Source organism: Anolis sagrei, chromosome 2 (assembly GCF_037176765.1).
Source record: "Anolis sagrei isolate rAnoSag1 chromosome 2, rAnoSag1.mat, whole genome shotgun sequence".
NCBI classification, from domain to species: domain Eukaryota; kingdom Metazoa; phylum Chordata; class Lepidosauria; order Squamata; family Dactyloidae; genus Anolis; species Anolis sagrei.
In genome coordinates, this window is record NC_090022.1 from 219,634,867 (window position 1) to 219,654,443 (window position 19,577).

At 41.5% G+C, this 19,577-nt stretch overlaps 1 protein-coding gene and 1 long non-coding RNA gene across 2 annotated transcripts in view; one reads left to right on the forward strand and one right to left on the reverse strand.

Annotated features, from left to right (window-relative positions):
- Positions 1-500: 500 nt before the first annotated feature.
- LOC132766459 (uncharacterized) lies at positions 501-19,556 on the reverse strand. Its single transcript, XR_009630486.2, has 2 exons — positions 19,493-19,556; positions 501-1,332 (listed from the first exon to the last, which is right to left on the reverse strand). It is a non-coding gene; the product is annotated as an uncharacterized lncRNA (long non-coding RNA).
- The window catches only part of GLIS3 (GLIS family zinc finger 3), a 204,245-nt gene continuing 203,755 nt past the window's right edge, over positions 19,088-19,577 (forward strand). Inside the window, exon 1 of the mRNA XM_067464418.1 lies at positions 19,088-19,467. The gene's annotated coding sequence lies outside the window, so the exon portion shown is untranslated. The remainder of the gene's footprint in view (positions 19,468-19,577) is intronic.

Sequence of the window (19,577 nt, forward strand, 5' to 3'; positions counted from 1 at the left end):
CAGAGATGAAAGGAGAATCCTTTATCTGTGTGTCTGTGTTTCATTGTTTTGAGGCACTGCCTTGTTTGCCTTGTGTCTTTGTATATGCTGGAATCTGCCCTAAGATAGGGCGGAATATAAATAAGTTGTTGTTGTTGTTGTCATCACTGAGTCATGGCAGTTACAGTGGTGTCAAACTACATTAATTCTATAGTGCTGATGCCTCAAAGTGACTAATAATAATGTAAAAATAAAAAAACTTAGCTAATCTCTTACAAATATTAAAAAATAAAAAAATATGTTAAAAAGCACATACTGCAGTTCAAAACATTTTGAAAGAGATTTAAAAACATAATTGAAAATATCTAAACAGAAAATCACTATTAAATACCCTTCTATCATTTTACATGCTTATTCATAAATCTAATCTGATCCATTCCTGCATTAATCTGCATTTTTTAAAAAATGCACAAAGATGCCTACACATTTTATGAGTTAGTCCTAAAACACAAAATTCCACATGCATTTATGCATATATTTTATTGTGAAATATACATTTTACAGCATAATTCTCTACACTCTGCTTTTGCAGGAATCCACATGATGCATGGCTGGATTCAAAGTACAAATGTTGCATTTAGATGTTAACCCGTGTCTTCAGAACATGAGCTTTACTCCAGAGCTTCCTGGAAGCACTGGTGATCCTGCAGTTTTGGAGATGTGGACAGCTGGATCTAACCCAATCCATTGTCCAAATCACCAATGAACCAACTGCTATGTTGCTGCCAACAAGTAGGTCCCTCCAGAGGCCTGTTAGTGGTGTCACATTTCTGATGATATTATTTCTGGCATTGAACCATGGGATCAGTGGTCATTGTAGTCATCAGGTCCCTCCCAAAGGCTTGTTGGTGATGTCACATTTCTGGAGATGTCATTTTTGGCACTGAACCATGTGACCAGTGGTTATTATAGCAAAGATGTATCTTTGGTCTGGACAGCTCCAAGGATGCTCCCAGGCTGCATCAGGACAGATCTAAAGACTTTCACACTGGATTTATCCTGTAGGTGTAGACACAACCTTAGTCCCAGAATCCAAGTTGTCTTAACTAGGATAATAGCTCATTGAACTGTTTCAGAGCTAGGGACAATTAATGGCCTGTAAAGCATTATGCAAATTACCAGTGCTTGATGCATACTTACCTGCAGCTTGCCATCTACACTTGTTCTTTTCCTATGTTGTTGGCAAATGAACACTTATAATGCCCGTGTCACTCTAAGTATGCATGATTCCTTTGTTGATCAGCTGACGTTATGAAGGTATTGACTCCTGAAGGTGATGGCCGTCAAGCTGATCTGTAGATAAAAACAGAGCCAAATATGCTTTGTCCACATTTACAAACTCAAGACATTTTAAATGTGAGTTTCTGCGATACAAAGTCAGCCACTTAGAGTCCTTTCATATCATAAAGCATAATTGATGGAGTTTATTTCCTAGGACCCTAATTTAGTTGTCAAAAATGTTTGCCCCGTGCCAGCATATTACAACAACTACCCATTTCCTTTTTGGAAATGCGTATCTGAGTTGGGGAGAACAATTAATTCCTCCCACATGCTGCTATTCCTACTTTTCTGGAGCCATTAAAATTTAAAAGAGTCTGCTGATAAGTCTGAATTTTGTTTCCTGGTTTCTTTCAACTGACATAGAATTATAAAAGATTGCTTTAGCTTTTAAATTAAAATAGTAAGAATAGTAGATGCTTTTAGTTACTAATGCTTTCCCCCCTCATTTATGAACAGAAGCCTTCTAATCTTCTGAATAGTGTGGTAAATGTGAAAACCTGCTTGGCATTTGCAACTTACTGTGGAAAAAAAGCCTGTCATTTCTTAGTGTACAACAGCCTTCAATAAATAATTGCTTTAACTATTGTTAAAACGCAACCTGTTGTATGTACTCATGTGTAAGTTGTTGGGCGAGTGGACTTAATAACAAAAGACCCTCCCCATAAATGCACAGCAGAGCAACTTCGCAGCAGCAGCGTGAGCCAGCGCCAGTAGCCCAAAGTGATAAAAGAACAAAAAGACACAGGCCAATGTTATATCTTCCAAAGGAGGCTTTTCTTTGTAGCAAAACAATATAGTTGCACTATTTACAATAGCAAGGTTTTCACAACACGAATAAACAAATACATAGTAGCTTTATACACACAGCAGGTTTTATATACTAAAGATCCCTCACACAAGGCTTCTCTTATATAGACTCCTCACACAGATGGATGAGTTCTCTCACGGAGGCAAAACTTACCTTAACAGGCTTCAGCCTACTCACTCTCCTCAGGGTGACGCCAGCTTTTCGCTTACAATTGATGTTTAGAATTATAGAATCACAAAGATGGACGAGACTACAAGGGACATTCAGTCCGATCTTCTGCCATGTCATAACACACAGTCAAAGCACCCCTGGCCATCCAACCTTTGCTTACAAACCTCCAGAGAAGGAAACTCCCCCACTGTCCCTGGAGGCAACATACACATATTTCACAGCCGAACAGCTTACCATCAGGAAGTTTTTTCTAATGTTTAGGTGGAATCGCCCCCCCCCCCCCAATTTGAATCCATTGTGTATTGTGTTGTAGGATCTCTTCACATTGAAAAATTTCCCTGGCATTGGACATTTCAACCTCTTTTTAAGCATGGAGGGGCACGGAGCTCATCACATGACATTATACTACTCCCGGCCATCATGCATAGCCCTCTGTGGTTGAAGAAGTGTCTTGAAAGGAGGTAACTCCAGCAATCACGTTCAGGGATCTCATCATCACACTGAGAAATTTCCCAGTCGTAGGACCCTTCAGCCTCTTTTCAAGCATGGAGAGGCATGGAACTTATCACATTATGTTAAACTACTTCCAGGGTTGAAAAGAGGCAGAAATGTCCTGAAAGGTGGGGACTCTAAACAAGGGCCAGCAATCATGTTCAGAGCTCCTACCTCCTATCATGCTTTACTCCCATGGTTATAGATCTGTTATAGAACTCCAGTATGCTGATGACAACGTCGTCTGTGCACATTCAGAAGAAGATCTACAAGCCACTCTAAACACCTTCGCAGAAGCATATAAGAAGCTTGGCCTGTTATTGAACATCGAGAAAACCAAAGTGCTGTTCCAGCAGACACCAGCCAACCCCTCTCCAATGCCAGCGATACAGCTTAATGGTGTAACATTAGAAAATGTTGATAATTTCTGTTACCTGGGCAGCCACCTCTCCACCAAAGTCAACATCGACACCAAAATACAACACCGCCTGAGCTCTGTGAGTGCAGCATTTTTCAGATTGAAGCAGAGAGTGTTTGAGGACCGGGACATCCGTAGGGATACCAAGGTGGTTGTTTATAAAGCTATTGTCCTCCCAACCCTGCTATATGCCTGCAAAACGTGGACTGTCTACAGACGTCACATGTAACTCCCGGAATTATTCCATCAGCGCTGCCTCTGGAAAATCCTGCAAATCTCTTGGGAAGACAAGCAGACAAATGTCAGGGTGCTGGAAGAAGCAAAGACCACCAGCATTGAAGCAATGGTCCTCCACCATCAACTCCGCTGGACCGGCCATGTTGTCCGGATGCCCAACCACCATCTCCCAAAGCTGCTTCTCTACTCCGAACTCAAGAATGGAAAACGGAATGTTGGTGGGCAGGAAAAGAAATTTAAAGATGGGCTCAAAGCCAACCTTAAAAACTCTGGCATAGACACTGAGAACTGGGAAGCCCTGGCCCTTGAGCGCTCCAGCTGGAGGTCAGCTGTGACCAGCAGTGCTGCAGAATTTGGAGAGGCACGAATGGAGGGTGAAAGAGAGAAACATGCCAAGAGGAAGGCATGTCAAGCCAACCCCGTCCGAGACCGCCTTCCAACTGGAAGCCAATGCCCTCACTGTGGAAGAAGATGCAGATCAAGAATAGGACTCCACAGTCACCTACGAACCCACTGCCAGGACACCGAACTTGGAGGACCATCATCCTCGGACTACGAAGGATCGCCCAAGTAAGTAAGTAAGTAAGTAAGTAAGTAAAACTCCCATGGTTCCAGCTGAAAAGCAGGTGGGATGGGAGCTATCAAAAAATTTCCATTCTGTTTAATTGCCCACTCCTATCAGTTTCCTTTATCATATGGGGCAGGGCAATTTTATCCTATGGAAAGAAGAGGTTTTAAAGTGGTGTCATTCTCTTTTAATATAAGGGGCTTTGCGATGGGCAAGGAGTCTCTTTTTTTTCCCTAGATATTTGTAGTTTTCCCTGGTTTTTTCCCGTGTCACCCATCCTATATCTGTGCATTTCATTTTGATTGTCAAAGTGGAGTACTGTACATTTCTCTCTGTACCAGCAAGGCTTTTAATGGGCTTGTGTTTTAATTGTTTGAACTTTGTTTTACTAACCAAATTATTCTTTAACTGTTTTTTAAAAATGTGAACAGATTTTTGAAGCTGTACCCTTTTTATTGTTTGTAACTTTGCCACATTGTGTCCTGTAAGAAGAGAAAAGTAAGACATGAATGAATGAATAGCTGAGTTATTTATGGCTACCTCTTTGTGTGTTTTTTGCAATGCAGCAATAAATGTCAGGAACAATTATTGACATTTACACATTGGTAAAATATAGTGATACAAATGAAGATGAGATTTTGTCACTTACCAATGTTGTTTCCCTTGAAATTAACCAATTCTATTAAGAGTTCTTTCTGTCTTGTTATGTATGTTTGCAAACCAAAGGTGGTAAATGAAAGAAATAAAGATGAAATGCATCTTTATGTAGTGAGGGCATATGATTATTCCTCAGTTGCATTTTCTGAAATATAAAATACTGCAAATGTTCAGTAGTACTAGAAAGTGCCAATACTGAGCTAACTTTAGCTGAGTTTTGGAGCACACCAATACCTACACATTCATGATAATACATTGCTAATTTCTGCTATATGAAGAACGCCGTGTACTATGAATATATAATTTCCATTATACAAGAACATTTGTAAAATATATCAACACATTTAAGGCACTGAATCCCAATCCCGGAATGACAGCTGACAATGCTTTCATTTATGAAGTTCTCAGCATCTGATATTAAACTAAAATCAAAGGCTGTTGGAATAATTCTAAATTTCCAATCCCCATCTATCTGCACTATACCAGTTTAACTAGTTGCATAGTACTTTAACTGTTATGGCTACATTTTGCAAAAACTTGGGATTTGTAGTTTGATGCAGTGCTTAAAATGCTTAGTAGAAGTTTATTAGATCTTTTCTATCAGAAGTTTGCAATCATAAATTACATATCCCAGGATATTTCCTAGGAGGCAGCCATAATAGTTAAAGCTGTAGTTGAAGTTTTTTGTTTTGCTTTTTTTGGTCTCAGGAGTGACTTGAGAAACAGCAAGTCGCTTATGGTGTGAGAGAATTGGCCGTCTGCAAGGACGTTGCCCAGGGGATGCCCGTATGTTTTGATGTTTTACCATCCTTCTCTCATTTTCCCGCATGGGGAGATGGAGCTGTCAGAAGGAACTCAATCCACTCTCCCTGGATTGAACCTCTCTGACCTGTCAGTCATCAGTCCTGCCAGCACAAGGGTTTAACCCATTGTGCCACTGGGAGCTCCATTGTAGTTGAATAACTGTGTAGTGCAGATATACCCTTAGTCTCCTTCCAATGACTGTGTTTATTGCAGGTCTCCACACAAAACCATTCCACATAAATGCTTATCAAAAATGCATTCTCTTTCCACATCTAAGCTCTGAATAGAAAACAATCTCATGAGACCACTATTGCCCTATTCACATCTAGTTGGCTACTCTGAGCATCAGGATGTTGGACTGGATAGTGTTTTGGTCTAATATAGAAGGGCTTGATTGTGAATTCTTGAAAAAAGTATTAGACTTTAAGCCTATTACTGGCACAAGATTTTATGTGGTTTATAATGTCCCTCTGAGCTAGTATAATTGAGCAGAAGTCAGAGGGAACATTTCCTAAGGACTGTTAATGACCTCTCTTAACAAGCATTCTCATCCCCAGGAAGCACTTCAGAAAGATGAAAAATGAGTGAGACCACCAGTCATAAAAATGATGGAAGATGGAGGTGGAGTTCGGCACACCCAATTTACTATTATTAACATATTTATAAATATGCAGGTTATTTGAAAACAAGAAAGGAATTATTTGCCACAGTATTTTTCTGGTAGCAGGGGGTTCCACAGTTCACCTTTCCCCATTGTTGATCCAGTGACCAGGATGAGAAGGCTTTTTTTTCTTCCTCACAAGTATTTCATTTATGCGATGTTATAACCTCTCCTCCCTTCATACCTGTATCCTTCCATCCCTTACAACCTTATTTTTTAATATCGCATCGATTCTCATTTTACATTCACCCCCCCCCCCCAATAACAGCTTTGCTACTATACTATGCCATATATGAGACCCAGAGGCATTTTTGGGGCCTTCCTGGCCTGCTAGAAGGCATTTTAAGACCAAAAATAGTTTTCAAACTTTCTTCAAGATTCAGTTTTGACCCCTGTGGGTCTTTTTGCTCAGGCAACGGAAGATCTGTGCTCTCTTCCTGTCCTCCACCTTTAGGTGTGTTCTCCCAGACACCCCAACCTTTCATGCAGGTGCCTTTGTCTAATGCAACCTTGTTCTAGTACATGCGGCTGTATCCAAAGTCAAAATCAGCACGTTTCCTGTGGTGCATTTACCCTGTAGAATTAATGCAATTTGACACCATTTAAATTGCTGTGGCTCAACACTATGGGATCCAGACAATTGTATTTTGCTGAAGCACCAGCACTCTTTAGCAGATAAGGCTTTGTAAAACTACAACTCCCAGCATTCCATAGCATTGAGCCATTGCAGTTCAAGTGGTGTCAGACACCACCCCTGGTTTAAGAGGAAACATATCTCCAATTGTCCCAATATGGTAGGCACAGTCCCAGTTATTTCTCTGCCATTCTATTTTCCAGCTGCCTTTAAAACATCTCAGTTTCATGCTCTTTCTCCCACTTTACTTTTTCCTGTTCAGCTTACCTTAAGTGCTGGAAACTGAGTCTAAAACACTAAAGTAGTTTGCATTCAATTAAGCCAACAGAGAAGAGGCTTCCCAGTAAGCCAGGCAAAAGCAAACCATTGCATCTTCTTCTAGGGCCCTTCTAGACAGGCCTGATATCCCAGGATCTGATCCCAGGTTTTCTGCTTTAAACTGGATTTTATGAGTCCACACTGCCAGATAATCTGGGATAAGCAGAAAACCTGGGATCAGATCAGGGGATATAGGGCCTGTCTGGAAGGGTCTCTGGCTTGTGTGTCCTCCCATATTAATAACTTTTTGCCTTCTTGACCATAGTCAGATCTCGTTTAGACACATATAGTCCCAAAATGCTGGAGGATGTAGAGATGGAGTGACAGGGGAGAGAGGGGACGAAGGAGACTGATATGAAGTCAATATTGTGCTTCTCTGTTTTCCTTTTTCAGAGCACTGGTCTCCTATGTGCCCTCACTGAACCCATATGCCTCCTTCCTTTTCCCCCTTCTCTCACAGCCAGTGGCTCGTTCTCTTCCTACCCTTCCTCCTTCCCTCTTTTGCCTTCCCTTCTGCCTGCTACAGCCTCCTTCTCTCACTCACACTTGCATTCATCCTGCTCCAGATAAAGGGGCCTCTGCTTCTGGAATTTGTCCAACCAAAATACTGCATTAAAGGACTTGGGAAATTAGACATAAAATCAGCATCAGCTTATCACTAATTACTGTGCATGTAGAACAAATAAGGTAGTTAGTAACCTGTATTTCATTTAGTTTGCTTTATTTCACAATTCCTTAATACATGTTTGGTTAAATCACATCAGTTTTCTTTCAAATAGTTTGAAGGGAGGAGGAAGCAGAATGCTGGCAATGCTACAAGTTTACAAGATGATTTATACATTTACTTTCAACATAGAGTAACTGCATCATTCAGTGATGTGATTTCCATCCTCTGGGGACATGCTGTTCCAAGTGTTCATGCACCCATGGGGTTCTGGACCAAAAGCTACAAAAGGCAGTGCCTTCTCTGCCGTGGCGCCATAATAACCCAGAATCCATCTCAGGTCTTTGCCAGGTGCAAAGTCTAATTTTCTTATCCAGGACTGTGAGTAATATTATCTTTTGGAAGGCATTAGTATAATATTTCTTCAGGTGTTTTGTGTTTTTTTTAAAAAAACCAAACTCAAATTGGTTTTCTTGATTTGTTGCTGAATTATATAGAAAAAATAAGAAAGGCAAGAAATTATAATGAGTAAAGCTGTTTCAGAAATTCTGCAGGCTCCTTGTGATGAAAAGTATATTTATTATGTAATGTATAAACTATATGCTGAGCATAAACATCATGAGCATTATTGCATGAGGGTTGGGTGAGCATTTGCAGCTGTTTAACAGCACATAATTGTGCTGCTTATCAGACAATGTTGTTGCATACTAGTGACACATTTGAGGTTTCTGTTACTTGAGCATACCTTTTAGTTCACAGAGGAAACTGATGATTTGGTGCCAAACACTGTCATTTCAGCATTTCCGTGCGATAAATAGCTAGTGGTGCTGCCGCAATATTCAGTGAATCCATGTGGTGGTGTGGGGATGTTGTGGCATAAAATTTCTGTCCCCAAGCTGTAGCCATTAAACATCTAGATAGAGAGGACCTCTGGCTGCATTGCCATTAGTTGGCTCTTTTACTTTGTTTGCCTGCAATGTAATTTTAGCTATGCAATTTAGTGATCTACTGAATAGAACAGGGACTATGTGAAAGGAAGAAGTTGTTCCCATTTTCATAGAGAACAGCACTTCAGCACTAATAAACACTGATAGATCATGGTGCAATGATGTTTATCTGGAAACTTAAATCTGCAAGGAAGATATAGTGTGTATTTTAGGTTTTTACTTCTTCCAACCCTGAAAACAAGGCTATGTCAGAGAGCGGTGAATGGAAATTCGTAGTTTGTGTGTCCATACTTGCACATACATGGGTCATGTTTCATTATGATTTCTTGATCTTTTAAGTCAGTTCTGGGGTATTTTGTACACTATTTTAAAAATATATGGGAGTTGCATCTGAGCTTCTACTTGCAATGTAGGATGTTGCTGTGAACATGCACACCAGGTTTCACTCTATTTCATCTCATTATTTTAATTTTTAAGGGACTTGTGTCACATTATGAGCATTTTTCCTTGACACCCAAAAGAAGGGGAAGAGGGTTGGGGTTCATATAGGCAGTTAAAGTTAAATACATCCGACTTGCAAATGACTCGTAGTTAAGAATGAGGGTGAAACAACAGGAAGTGAGAAAAATCTACCCCTCAGAAAGGAAATTCATTCCTGGAAAAGTTATCATGGGAAAAACTGTCTCCATTTATGCTTTATCACCAATCCTTGTTTCCACAACAAGTCATTTTTTCAGAAAGTGAGGTGAAATCTTCCAAACAGGGGCACAGGCAGCAAAACAAATACCACAGGGCTGTTAACTTGCCCCTATGCTATCTAAAGCTTAAACAGTGGAACCTTGACTTATGAGTGTCCCAATGGAATACTGTTTTGAGTTAAGAGCATTGTGCATCCCAGGTTTCACTTTGACATACGAGCAGCATATTGAGTTGAGAGCTAGCAACAGAGAGAGTGCTAGCGTGACAGTACAGGGCTTTAGGGCTTCAAGGGAGTGGCCCCCGTGCCTCATGCCTCCGTGCTTCATGCTCTTGTCCGCTTTGGGAGATTGCTGTCTGTTTTGCCCTCGTCTGCTTTGAGGAACTGTAGGTTAGTTGATTTTGTGTGTTTTTTATTCTTGGTATGTTTGGTTACATGAAGAGAGAGAGGGGAGGCAGCAAGAGAGGGAGGGAGGCTGAAATGAGTACAGTATGAAGAAAATGATGCTTCTGCCTCTTTACTTTGTGCTTCCTTACCACAACTTTGTGCTTCTATCATTTTAAAGTTGAGCTATCTTTTTCTGTTGTTCCACGTGAATGTGCATTTATACATTATTTGTTATTTATGAAATACATTTTATTATTTAAAAACACGTAACAAAAAATTGTAGGGTTTTTCGAGGATTAATAGCATTTCAATGGGAAAATTGGTTTTGAGATAAGAATATTTTGAGTCAAGAGCTTGGTCATGGAATTAATTAATAGACCCCAGACTGGAACTTTGGATTATGATTTGAATTTGGGAACTTAGGCTTGGTTGTTTAATATTTTAATGGTCAATATTTTAATGTATTTTATGATCTTGTTTACTTAAGGTTAAATTGTTGTGTTGCTATTGTTTGTTTGATGGCATCTAATGGTTGCCAGTTGTAAGCCACTCTGAGATTCCACTTGGGGGTTGAGAAGGACTAGATATAAATGCCCGAAATAAATACATAAATAAATAATAATTAAACTCTTAAGTCATGGTATCCCCCCCGCCCTTCTCTATATATGTGTATAGCTGGAGTTACACTTTAAAACAGTGTTTCCAAACCTTTGGTCCTCCAGGTGTTTTGGACTTCAGCTCCCACAGTTCTTAAGCTGGTAAGCTGGCTGGGATTTCTGGGAGTTGAAGTCCAAAACACCTGGAGGACCAAAGGTTGGGAACCACTGCTTTAAAGAGTACCTTTTCTGACTTACATACAAATTGAACTTAAGAACAAACCTACAGAACCTATCTTGTTCGTAACTTGGGGACTGCTTGTATTTCAAATGTTTTAGACTGTTATGTAAATCCACTTGTAATATCTCATTCTCAAAGAGAAATGTTTTTTAGCGGTTGGCATCCTTTGGCAGCTGCCAGCATTTCAGCCAGATCAACTGCAGTTGACTGTCCTGGTGCGTGAGTGTGTGTTTGAATGTGTATGTAATCTTGAAACTCTGTTTGATGCAGCTGTGTGGGAACCTGCCTTTTTCCTTTCCTATAATGCCCCTGATGAAAAGTTGCTCCAAGGCATTCTGTGGATTAATATACTGATTCTCAGGTACCCAGAAGTGCTGCTACTCATTATAAATGCCAAGAGGATAGCTTTCTCCATTGAGCCCTTGGCAGACATCCATTTAAATCTGTACTGAATCATCATTGCATTCTACTATTTTACGCTTTTCTTTGCCTGAAAACAAAGGCGCGACTGAGTTGAGGTTCATGCTTCAAACTGAAAAAATATCATTCTGACCATGCCATCATCTTTCATTTTGATACAATGCCTGCAAGTGAGTATATTATGCAACTTTCCAGGTGTCATGAAATCCTACACATTGTCACAAATAGGCATTCCAGCATTCATTCTGATACAATGATACAATGGTTTATTATGAAAGATAGAGATCAAACAAATATTTGTTTCTGAAACGAGGGATATGTGTTGTGCCAGATTTCATTCTGATAGCTTGACCACTACGGGACTTGTAGGATAAATAACACAGTTATAGTGTCAATTGTTGAATAAGGATCTCATTTTGGTAAGACAATTAAAATAAATGTCAGCTGTCAACAACAGCACAGTACGCCCTTCATATTCTGCCTCCATTAATTTCCCACCTACAGTCTCACACCCAAAACAAAATTCAAAAAGCAAACCTAGATTTTGCCATTTGATACAAGGGACACTGTTTTACTTTGCTACTCTATACAATGGAATTTGAATATCTATGAATTTTGGTATCTAAGAGCCACAGTACTTTATTATAATCTCGACCCACATTTTTTTAAGTAAAAGCAATTAGCACTTTTATCTGAATGTGACATAATCTAACGTTTGTACACAAACTACTGTGAACAATTTCTGTTGAGTTTTAGAGGGTTTCAGTGGAAAAAAAGAATTTTCTGGTGCCTTGAAGATTATCATGTTTTACATATTTGGAAAACGGCCCATATCATTTTCACAAAGGGATATAATTACTGTATTCCCCTCACCCATTTCAGCAAATTTTCCTTAGTTACATAGAATTCACGATGCACATCTTTTGTGCCAAAACCCTTTCACCTCCTCCAACAGTTCCATTTTATGAGAAATTCCAAGAGAACAAATTTCTTTCTCTCTTTCCCAGAGCATTCATTAAGGCAGGCTTTCAGATTTCACGCTTCCGCACAAGATGCTCTAAACCACCAATTTCTGCAATGCTCTCGGTGCACCTATTCCCTATAGGATTGCCATTCCCTACTACAGCTCCTGTGCTTTTTGATAGCTGTGCAAATGTAAAAAAAATAATATCTGGCTTTTTTTTTTTTACTAAAAAGCTTCATATCTGCACTTAAACCACTACAGAAGTCATAGTGAAGTTGTCAGGAATATAGCTTGCCTTAAGGTAAGTCTTTTTGCTTGACATTAAGTCTAGTCATGTCCGACTCTGGGGGTGGGGGACAGGGTGGTGGTGCTCATCGCCATTTCTAAGCTGAAGAGTCAACGTTGTCCATAGATGCCTTCTAAGTCATGTGGCTAGCATGACTGCATGGAGCGCTCTTCCTGCCGAAATGGTACCTATTGCTCTACTCACATTTGCATGTTTTCGAACTGTTAGGTTGGCAGAAGCTGGGCCTAACAGCGGGAGCTCACTCTGCTCCCCAGATTTGAATCACTGACTTTTCGGTCAGCAAGTTCAGCAGTTTAATCCACTGCGCCACCAGGGGCTTACAAGGTAAGTCTTACTCAGCGGCTTTTACTTTTGAGGAGACACACAGAGTTATACTACTCAAGTACTCGTATTACGATTGGGAAGTCAGTGAGTCTGCCTTCTGTTGTGAATACAGTAAACCAGAACTGAGTTGCACATTCTGCCAATAGTTTCCAAAGGATGATATGGAATAATGGGAGTGGTAGTTTTACAAGGCCCTCAGCCTTCTCTGCCAATGAGTTCCAGTGCCTCCCCAAATGACAAATCCCACTTTTCCATCACTTTAACTGCCACCGCTCCATGCCATGGAATTTTGGGAGCTGTAGTTTTCCAAAGTGCTTAGCCATCTCTGCCATAGAGTGCTGAGGCCTCATTAAGATACAACTCCCAGGATTCCAGAGTATTGAGCCATGGTTGTGTCAAGTTGTATTCATTTCCCAGTGTAGATGCATCTCTACACAGAGGTTCCCAAATTTTGTTCCTCCAGAGGTTTGGGGCCAGCAAGCTTGGCTAGTAGTCAGAACTTGTAGAAGCTGATATCCAGAACATCTGGATAACCAACATTTGGGAACAACTACCCTAGAAAAAAAGAGCTCACTCTCACAGAGGCAAGCATAGATTTGTACATATGCACACTTCCCCATCAATGTAGATTCACCCAAAGTGAGTCCTGGGAAAAAGAACTGTTACTCTTGACATTGTGATAGGAAAATCCCTCTGGAAGCCAGGGAAGTGCCCCTATATTTTACCTTCTTGAGTCCTACTGCTAACCAAGGGTGTATCTATACCACACGCCTCAAATACAAGGGCCATGAACTGAATTTATTCCTCTACATCATTTAACGCGAGGCTTTCTATCCAAGGTCAATATAGTTACATTTATACAGTTTTACAATTACAAACTGCCCTTTGAAGACAGCCAATAAGGCTGATGTGGCCCTCAGTGAAAATGGGTTTGACAATGAAGCATAGAATTCAGGCAGTGTGACACTACTATAACAGCCATGGCTGTTATAGTGGAATCATGGGCACTTCAGCGAACATTTACACTGCAGCATAATGCTTGTTATTGATGGAAAAACAATATTCATTCCTACATTGCAGCATTAATGTAGTTTGACAACCATTTCTCAGTGTTATGGAATCATGGGAGCTTTATAGTCTTGGACAATCTCTGCCAAAAAGCATTCAGCCATGGCAGTGAAAGTGGCACACAACTGAAACAACTGGGTAAATTGAGCCTTCCATAAGTAACTTTTAGAGGCCACTTGACAGCTTTTTCCAAAATGTGTTTCTAAAGTGGAATCCAAATAAAAGTGGTTTGTTTTTGTTTTTTCAAAATGAAGCATGGGAAATGAAGAAAACACCCAGAAAAAAAGGAAGGCGATTGCTTAATGGAGAAAACAAAACAAGCCATTCCTAGGGTGCATCTAGCAAGAGAGAAGGCAGACAAACACAAAGTCTTGATGAAGCCTACAGTGAATCTAAACTGAAAAATGAATGCTGTTTGACACCACTTGAACTACCATGGATCAATGTTATGGAATCGTGGTAGCTGTTTCATAATGTCTTGAGACTTCTCTGCCAAATGATACTGGTACCTCCAATTCCCAGTACTCAATAGCCTTGAACCGTAGCAGTTAAAATGGGGTCATGCTGCATTCATTCTACAAGGTGGATGCACCTTCACTGTATACAGATGGATGGGTGTGGGGGGTGGGGACAACGAAAATGATAGTGAGTTTGATTTACCAGTATAAGACAACAGGGGAGGATCTACTATCTAGATTTCTGAATCTTGATTTGGACATGCGATCTCAATAGGATCCATCTAGACGTGAGCTTCTTAAACTTTTCCACTCAGAACCCCTTTTGGCCTGAGAAATTTTTACATGACCAAGATATATATTTTATTTATTTATTTATTTACAGTATTTGTATACCGCTTTTCTCACCCCGAGGGGGACTCAAAGCGGTTTACACATAAGTAATGGCAAAAAAATCAATGCCAGTACAAACAATTACAATTATACACTACAATTAGACATAAATCAAATTAAAAAATAAATCCATGAGCAATAAAACAATCATTAAAACAATAAAACAGTCTTGTCCGTCAAATCGCCGTTCCAGTCATTGTCTTTCCGAAATGCTGCATACATTTACTTCTACTGCCCGAAGGCCTGGTCCCAAAACCATGGTTTTAATTTTTTCTAAAAGCCACGAGGGAGGGAGGGAGTGGAACTTACCTCATTTGGGAGTGTGTTCCATAGGCGAGGGGCCACAGCCGAGAAGGCCCTGTCTCTCGTCACCGCCAGGCGCATCTGTGCTGTTGATGGGAGTGAGAGCAGGGCCTCCCCGGATAATCTTAGATTACTATAGGTATATAAAATAAGTATAAAAACCAAACCTTTACTGATAAGAAGTCAGCATTTGCAAGGCTTGATAAACAGACTGATTTTCCTTTTTATGAAGTACATCTGAAGCATCTTCTGCAGAGTATACAGTAAGCACTGCACAATATATTCATGTAACTATTTAAGGACGCATCCACACAGGCCCTAAAATGCACAAGCACCTGCACTTTTACGTGAGGTATCCAAACGATGCCTCAGGTAAAAGCGAATTAATTTGGGACCTGGAAAGGCCTGTGTCTTTCAAGTGCAGGCTCTGTGTAGATTGGATTCGAGGATTACGTTATGCGACTTCCAGTCCCAAACCACACAGCTGTCTCAGGAATTTAGGGCTCCTGAAGCCCAAAAAATCCAAGACAGCCCCCACTTCCTCCCCAACCTCCCCAGAAATTCCTTAAAAAGTAAAAAAGTATTTACCTGGCTGGCATTTCCCTGTTGCCTGCCCTTTCCTGGCATGTAGAAAAGATGTGCCAGGAGAAGTTGGGGGGGAGGGGAAGCAAAATTGCTCCTGCCCCCCCCCCCCCCCCCCCTTCTCCTAGCACATCATTTCTACGCACCAGGAGAGGACCGGCAGCAGGGAAATGCTGGCCAAGTAAGTAATTTCTATTTTTATGGCTTTTCTGGGGTTTTTTTGTTTGTCTGGGTGCCCTGCTGAAAGGTTCAGCAGGGCATCTGGACACCCCCTCAGGAAAGTGCAAGGTTTCTTACCAGTGTGGTTCGACCAGACTCTTCCTCTGTCTGGAACTGCCCTAAAATAGGCAATGGGTGATGTGTAGAAAATGTTTCGAGCTAAAGAGACCCCATTTGCTGTCAGGACCCACAGTTTAAGAAGTCCTGGTCTAGACCAAATTGGACTCAGTAGCAAATCACCAAATTGCCATATTTACTTGAGTCTAATGTGGCATTGAATCTAATACACACCTCAATTTTCAAAATCCTGAAACCAAAAAAAGTATTTGCTGCAGCAAAACGTGCCTTCTTTGTATTCTGGCCAAAAAAGATGTGCATTACAGTTGCCGCCTGCTTCGAATTCCTTCTTCAAAAACAAAAGCATCAAAACACCAAAGCTTCCAGCAATGGAAAAAAATCCTCAGGATGCATCTATACTGTGTAATGAATATACTTTAATTGTGTTTGTTCAATGATATGGGGCCATGGAGGCTGTAGTTTCACAAGGCCTTGAGCCTGTTCTGCCAAAAAATGCCAATGCCTCACCAAACTACAAATCCCAGGATCTCATAGCATTGAGCCATGGCAATGAAATTAGAGATGGCCTCCCTCAAAGAGGAGCTCCAGGTGCAGTTCCTGAAGCAGCTCCCCCTTTTGCTTTGGCTCAGCACTTGGATTACCATATCACATGAATCTAATGCACAACCTAATTTTGGCGAGTAAATAGGGTATGCGGATGCCACCCAACTCTACTACTCCTTTCCACTTAATGCCTAGGAAGTTGTCCTGACCCTAAACCAGTGCCTGTCATCAGTAATGGACTGGATGAGGGCAAAGAAATTGAAACTTTATCCAGACAAGACAGAGGTACTTCTGGTCAGTTGGAAGACAGCCTGTTCTGGATGGAGTTACTCTTCCCCTGAAGACACAAGCTCGCAGTTTGGGGCCCCTCCTGGACTCAACATTGAATCTGGAGGCCCCGGTGTTGGCGGTGGCTGCACCTTTGCACAATTAAAACTTGTGTGCCAAGTGCGCCCATTCTGAAGCCAGATCTGGCCATGGTGGTACATGCCTTAGTTACAGTACATCCTGTCTGAATTACTATAACACACTCTATGTGGGGCTGCCTCTGAAGAGTGTTCAGAAACTTCACCTGGTCCAAAGAGCCGCAGCCAGGTTGCTCACTGGGGCTGGCTACAGAAAGCGGACACCTGCCTGTAGCAGCAGCTCCACTGGCTGCCAGTCTGTTTCCGGGCACAATTCAATGTGCTGGTTATGATCTTTAAAGCCCTAGATGGTTCAGGTCCAAGCTATTTGGCTGACCGCATCCCCTTGTATGAACCTGCCCGGGTCCTGAGATCTTCAGGAGACACCATTTTCTCTATCTCACCTCCATCTCAAGCTTCGTTGGTGGGAACGAGTGAGAAGGCCTTCCCGGTGGCTGCCCCTCAACTCTGGAATGGTCTGCCAGGGAAGCCTCCTTGTTGTCCTTCCAGTAGCAGTGTAAAACCCTTTTATTTAGACAGGCTTTAAGTGATTAAAGTGTTTCAGATCAATTAAGGAAGTGCTTTGGTTTTCAACTTTGAATATGTTTTAATGATTTTTAACTGGGAATTTTAAAATACCATTTATATTTAATCCTGTTTTAATGTTTGTATATTTTAAATTGGTATGCTGATGCTTTTATGTTAAGCTGCTTTGAGTCCCCTTCAGAGGGAGATAAAGCATGGTATTAATAAATATAATAATAAAAATATATTAATAGGGAAGTCCCCAAACAGAATGGAGAAGGACTTTTGAAGTGCATTTCCCAGATGCCACTGAAGTGGAATTCCCAGCACTCCACATCGTGTAAGCTGGCATAGTATTTCCTTCCCACGCAGCAACACTCCTGGCCTAAATCTGGTCACAAGTAGAATCAATTGCTGAATAAAAACATGCTAGCACTTTGGTCAGTTCCATGGATTAAAGAAGTCTACTCTGTTGGAACAGATTCTGGTTGGCATCCTTGGCAGTGAAACATGTCTGTGTAAAGTTGAGTTCCCTGGGGAGATGGGGCAGGATATAAATAAAGTTTATTATTCTTATAAAGTTACACTATGCATGTGCTGAGCTATGGCAGTCTGGTGCATTCACCTTACAGCAGGCATGGGCTGGTAGGAATTGGGGGAGTTAAAGTCCAAAACACAGGGAAGGCTGAAGTTGGCCCATGCCTGCTCTAAAAGGTAGATGTCCCCCAGAAGAACTGGTGAGAATGAATGCCTGGCCAATGGGCAACCGACGCACGTGTGCGCACACACACACTAGATGTTGCAACTCAGCTGGGGTTCACCAAGTACTCACCAGGAAGCCAAAAGTAGGAATAAAACATTTATTGAAAGAGCACACACAGTAAAAGAGTAAAAAATCCAAATAGGTAAGATAAAACAACAACAACAACAATAATAACTTTTATTTTTATATCTCGCCAACCATCTCCCCTAGGGGACTCGGGTGGCTAACAAGGGACAAACCCAAAATTACAATTAATACACACAAGTAAAACACTTTAACCAATTAAAAGCGTCAGATAAAAACAAATACAAAAACAATTATAATCAATATAAAAACAATATGGCTGAGAGAAAAGAACATAGTTGAGGTACAGATTCAATTAATGCAATACATTTTTACAGGAGCGCAAGGAAAGTGCAACAATCCAGTAAACTGGGCAGGAAATACTGTCATAACATATGTTGAGGTAGATCAAATGAGGGTCGGTGTAAAGTGCGGAACTTAAAGTAGGGACAGGAAAATTACTGGTGAGCTGCTTAATCAAAAGCACACCGGAACATCCAGGTTTTTAGTTGACTCTGGAAGGAGGACAAAGTGGGAGCCTGTCTGATCTCTCTAGGGAGGGAGTTCCAGAGCTGAGGGGCCACCACCAAGAAGGCTCTCTCCCTCATCCCCACCAACCATACTTGAGAGGGCAGGGGGAGAGAGAGCAGTTCCTCCCCAAAAGACCTCAAGGTATGCACTGGTTCATAGGGGAAGATGCGAAAAGGAGTTCCAGAAGCCAGAGATAAATCTCCAATGCAAAGGTTAAAGCATGAACATAATTCCAAGGAGCAGGGTTAAATCATGAGCTTGCATAATCCAAAAGACAAGGAATAAAACATCAACTTGAATAATCCAAGAATCAAAGAACAATACATGAGCTTGAGTTCATGGTAAAATCCCCCAGACTTAAAGCAAAACTTGACCAGGACATGGCTTGAAGCGAGAACCAAGGCAAGAGATCCTTGCTCTATCTGCTAGGACACTAGATGAGTGTGCGCACCCTCTCCCCAGCTCCCCTTTTTGGACACCCTTTCCCCAAAAACGTAGGTGTTGCTCTCTTCCCCAATTAGTGGGAAGCCCGACCTCTTCCCCTTTCCTTCCTCGGTCTTCCTTTCCTTTCACTCGAGGCGGCCAACTTTCCCCCACATCTCCTCAAAGAAGAGGCAGCTGAGGCAGTATCCTTTCCTTGGCTACAAAAACACACCCACTTGGGTGGCTGTGAGAGGGAAATAAATAAAAAAAACTGGTGAAAGCGTGGAGAAAGAGAAGCCCAAGTCTGAGGGGAAAGAAAGTCTTCTGCTCCCTCCCTTTGCGCTTCTTTCTCCCGGAAAGTGGTCCAAAGGAGCGCCTCTCTCCCAAAGAGACCCAGCCTCCGACGCGTGGGCTCTTCTTTGGACCAGCCCCGCGCTCTTTCCCCACTCGAGGAGGCGCTGCGGACGGACGGGACTCCAGAGGTTTGTTTGTCGGGCACCTAGTTACCTGGGAAGTCACGGGAGGCTGCCATAGGAACGTCGCCAGAGGAGGACGCGGGGTCTTGCCTCCCTGAGAAGCCTCCGCGGTTTTG